Raw genomic sequence first — 5,000 nt, 5'->3', positions numbered from 1 at the left:
TTTGAGTTTTCAGCTGCCAGAGACTAAGTCCCCAAGACCAGAGAGGCTGAGAAGCGCGGGCACTGCCTGCGCTGTTCCCCCTCTCTGGTGTTTGAGTTTTCAGCTGCCAGAGACTAAGTCCCCAAGACCAGAGAGGCTGAGAAGCGGGGGCACTGCCTGCGCTGTTCCCCCTCTCTGGTGTTTGAGTTTTCAGCTGCCAGAGACTAAGTCCCCAAGACCAGAGAGGGGGAACAGCGCAGGCACTGCCAGCGCTTCCCAGCCTCTCTGGTGTTTGAGTTTTCAGCTGCCAGAGCCTAAGTCCCCAGGACCAGAGAGGGGGAGAAGGGCAGGCACTGCCAGCGCTTCCCAGCCTCTCTGGTGTTTGAGTTTTCAACTGCCAGAGCCTAAGTCCCCAGGACCAGAGAGGGGGAGAAGCGCAGGCACTGCCAGCGCTTCCCAGCCTCTCTGGTGTTTGAGTTTTCAGCTGCCAGAGACTAAGTCCCCAGGACCAGAGAGGGGGAACAGCGCAGGCACTGCCAGCGCTTCCCAGCCTCTCTGGTGTTTGAGTTTTCAGCTGCCAGAGCCTAAGTCCCCAGGACCAGAGAGGGGGAGAAGGGCAGGCACTGCCAGCGCTTCCCAGCCTCTCTGGTGTTTGAGTTTTCAGCTGCCAGAGCCTAAGTCCCCAGGACCAGAGAGGGGGAGAAGCGCAGGCACTGCCAGCGCTTCCCAGCCTCTCTGGTGTTTGAGTTTTCATCAGCCAGAGCCTAAGTCCCCAGGACCAGAGAGGGGGAGAAGCGCAGGCACTGCCAGCGCTTCCCAGCCTCTCTGGTGTTTGAGTTTTCAACTGCCAGAGCCTAAGTCCCCAGGACCAGAGAGGGGGAGAAGCGCCGGCACTGCCAGCGCTTCCCAGCCTCTCTGGTGTTTGAGTTTTCAGCAGCCAGAGCCTAAGTCCCCAGGACCAGAGAGGGGGAGAAGCGCAGGCACTGCCAGCGCTTCCCAGCCTCTCTGGTGTTTGAGTTTTCAGCTGCCAGAGCCTAAGTCCCCAGGACCAGAGAGGGGGAACAGCGCAGGCACTGCCAGCGCTTCCCAGCCTCTCTGGTATTGGGGACTTAGTCTCTGGCAGTTGAACACCCAAACACCAGAGAGGGGGAGAAGCGCGGGCACTGCCTGCGCTGTTCCCCCTCTCTGGTCTTGGGGACTTAGTCTCTGGCAGCTGAAAACTCAAACACCAGAGAGGGGGAGAAGCGCAGGCAGTGCCCGCGCTCCTCAGCCTCTCTGGTATTGGGCCGGAGTACCAGGGGCACAGAGAAATTTCTCTCCAGAGCCTAAGTCCCCAAGACCAGAGAGGGGGAGAAGCGCTGGCAGTGCCTGCCTTTCTCCCCCTCTCTGGTCATGGGGACTTTGGCTCTGGAGCGAAATTTCCATGTGCCACTGGTTCTCCGGGACTGACTTTGCTGTTTTGGTCTGGGGGAAACTCAAACACCACAGAGGCTGAGAAGCCAGGGCCGATGCCCCTCGCTCTCCTGGGTCCCCCCCGGACCTTTCGGCGCGTTTACCCCGGCCGACACGCCACCATTGGCCGCCTTGACACACCCTGTCCCAGCCACGGTCTCCACGGGGTCTCCTGGGAACCACTCGGCCTCCCGGAGAGTGACTTACAGGCCGATTGAACCGGGGGGATCCGCTGGAAACTTCGGCCGTAGTAGCTAGTCCGAAAACGACGGAGAAAAGGAAGAAAAACCTCGGTTTACAAAAACACCGAAAGGTCGCCGAAAACGAGGCCGTCAGGGAAGCTCTCCGGGCCCCTGGAACGGGCCCTTCGAGCCGATGGAACCGGAGGGAGGCGCTGGAAACTTCGGCTGCGGTAACTCGGCCGAAAAATTAACTCCGAAAAACCTCCATCGGAAAAAACCGGGAAATCTCCGAAAACGAGGCCGACGGGGGAGCACTACGGCCCGCTGGAAGGCGCCCTGCGCGCCGATGGAACCGGGGGGGACCACTGGAAACTTCGGCCGTGTTAAACACGGAAACACGGCCGAAAAATAAAAAACGAAAAATAAAAAAAAAGCTCCATAAGAAAACACCGGGAAATCGCCGGGAACGAGGCCGACGGGGAAGGCCTCGGGCCCCCTGGAACGGGCCCTGCGCGCCGATGGAACCGGGGGGACCGACGGGAAACTTCGGCCGTGGCAAGTCGGCCGAAAAATAAAAAATGAAAACAAAAAAAAGCTCCATAAGAAAACACCGGGATATCGCCGAAAAAGAGGCCGACGGGGAAGCCCTCCGGCCGGATACAATCCGCTCGACCCCGGCCTCCGCTCCCCGGGAGGCCCGGGCTTTGGCCAAACGTGTTCCCCGGAAACGGCAGCTCTTTTCCGGCTATCTTATGTCTGAACAATGTCTGGAGGTACATGTTTTCAAAAACCGTGTTTCTGAAATCGGGCAGGGACCTGTCTGCAAAACCACCCGTTACCGTGTCGCCTCCCCAAACACCAGAGAGGCTGAGAAGCGCGGGCACTGCCTGCGCTATTCCCCCTCTCTGGTCCTGGGGACATAGGCTCTGGCAGTCGAACACCCAAACCCAAACACCAGAGAGGGGGAGAAGCGGGGGCACTGCCTGCGCTATTCCCCCTCTCTGGTCCTGGGGACATAGGCTCTGGCAGTCGAACACCCAAACCCAAACACCAGAGAGGGGGAGAAGCGGGGGCACTGCCTGCGCTATTCCCCCTCTCTGGTCCTGGGGACATAGGCTCTGGCAGTCGAACACCCAAACCCAAACACCAGAGAGGGGGAGAAGCGGGGGCACTGCCTGCGCTATTCCCCCTCTCTGGTCCTGGGGACATAGGCTCTGGCAGTCGAACACCCAAACCCAAACACCAGAGAGGGGGAGAAGCGGGGGCACTGCCTGCGCTTCTCCCCCTCTCTGGTCTTGGGGACTTAGGCTCTGGCAGTCGAACACCCAAGACCAGGGAGAGGCCCCTGAGCTTAGCCGGCTATCCTCCAGGCTCCGGGCTGCCTTTCCAAGGCCCCTGGCCCCCGGGTGAAGGCCGCAGGCTCCGGGCTCACTCCCACCCCAGTTTCCAGCCCCTGCTTCGGCCCCCACCGCCGGGGAGAGGCCCCTAAGCCTAGCCGGCTATCCTCCAGGCTCCGGGCTGCCTTTCCCAGGCCCCTGGCCCCCCGGTGAAGGCGGCAGGCTCCGGGCTCACTCCCACCCCCGTTTCCAGCCCCTGCTTCGGCCCCCACCGCCGGGGAGAGGCCCCTGAGCCTAGCCGGCTATCCTCCAGGCTCCGGGCTGCCTCTCCGAGGCCCCTGGGCCCCGGGAGAAGGCGGCAGGCTCCGGGCTCACTCCCACCCCCGTTTCCAGCCCCTGCTTCGGCCCCCACCGCCGGGGAGAGGCCCCTGAGCCTAGCCGGCTATCCTCCAGGCTCCGGGCTGCCTCTCCCTGGCCCCTGGGCCCCGGGAGAAGGCCGCAGGCTCCGGGCTCACTCCCACCCCCGTTTCCAGCCCCTGCTTCGGCCCCCACCGCCGGGGAGAGGCCCCTGAGCCTAGCCGGCTATCCTCCAGGCTCCGGGCTGCCTCTCCGAGGCCCCTGGGCCCCGGGAGAAGGCGGCAGGCTCCGGGCTCACTCCCACCCCCGTTTCCAGCCCCTGCTTCGGCCCCCACCGCCGGGGAGAGGCCCCTGAGCCTAGCCGGCTATCCTCCAGGCTCCGGGCTGCCTCTCCGAGGCCCCTGGCCCCCGGGTGAAGGACGCAGGCTCCGGGCTCACTCCCACCCCCGTTTCCAGCCCCTGCTTCGGCCTCCGCCGCCGGGGAGAGGCCCCTGAGCCTAGCCGGCTATCCTCCAGGCTCCGGGCTGCCTCTCCCAGGCCCCTGGGCCCCGGGAGAAGGCCGCAGGCTCCGGGCTCACTCCCACCCCCGTTTCCAGCCCCTGCTTCGGCCTCCACCGCCGGGGAGAGGCCCCTGAGCCCAGCCGGCTATCCCCCAGGCTCCGGGCTGCCTTTCCAAGGCCCCTGGCCCCCGGGTGAAGGCGGCAGGCTCCGGGCTCACTCCCACCCCCGTTTCCAGCCCCTGCTTCGGCCTCCACCGCCGGGGAGAGGCCCCTGAGCCCAGCCGGCTATCCCCCAGGCTCCGGGCTGCCTCTCCAAGGCCCCTGGCCCCCCGGTGAAGGCGGCAGGCTCCGGGCTCACTCCCACCCCCGTTTCCAGCCCCTGCTTCGGCCTCCACCGCCGGGGAGAGGCCCCTGAGCCCAGCCGGCTATCCCCCAGGCTCCGGGCTGCCTCTCCAAGGCCCCTGGCCCCCCGGTGAAGGCGGCAGGCTCCGGGCTCACTCCCACCCCCGTTTCCAGCCCCTGCTTCGGCCTCCACCGCCGGGGAGAGGCCCCTGAGCCCAGCCGGCTATCCTCCAGGCTCCGGGCTGCCTCTCCCAGGCCCCTGGCCCCCCGGTGAAGGCGGCAGGCTCCGGGCTCACTCCCACCCCCGTTTCCAGCCCCTGCTTCGGCCTCCACCGCCGGGGAGAGGCCCCTGAGCCTAGCCGGCTATCCCCCAGGCTCCGGGCTGCCTCTCCAAGGCCCCTGGCCCCCCGGTGAAGGCGGCAGGCTCCGGGCTCACTCCCACCCCCGTTTCAAGCCCCTGCTTCGGCCTCCACCGCCGGGGAGAGGCCCCTAAGCCCAGCCGGCTATCCTCCAGGCTCCGGGCTGCCTCTCCCAGGCCCCTGGCCCCCCGGTGAAGGCGGCAGGCTCCGGGCTCACTCCCACCCCCGTTTCCAGCCCCTGCTTCGGCCTCCACCGCCGGGGAGAGGCCCCTGAGCCTAGCCGGCTATCCTCCAGGCTCCGGGCTGCCTCTCCCAGGCCCCTGGGCCCCGGGAGAAGGCCGCAGGCTCCGGGCTCACTCCCACCCCCGTTTCCAGCCCCTGCTTCGGCCCCCACCGCCGGGGAGAGGCCCCTGAGCCTAGCCGGCTATCCTCCAGGCTCCGGGCTGCCTCTCCCTGGCCCCTGGGCCCCGGGTGAAGGCGGCAGGCTCCGGG

The sequence above is a fragment of the Centroberyx affinis genome, unplaced genomic scaffold (assembly GCF_046629955.1).
Source record: "Centroberyx affinis isolate AG114_WGS23_722 - 3 ecotype Tasmania unplaced genomic scaffold, CSIRO-AGI_Caff_v1 ptg000441l_1, whole genome shotgun sequence".
NCBI lineage: Eukaryota > Metazoa > Chordata > Actinopteri > Beryciformes > Berycidae > Centroberyx > Centroberyx affinis.
The sequence above is the reverse complement of the archived record's forward strand: the minus strand, read 5'-3'. Positions refer to the sequence as shown.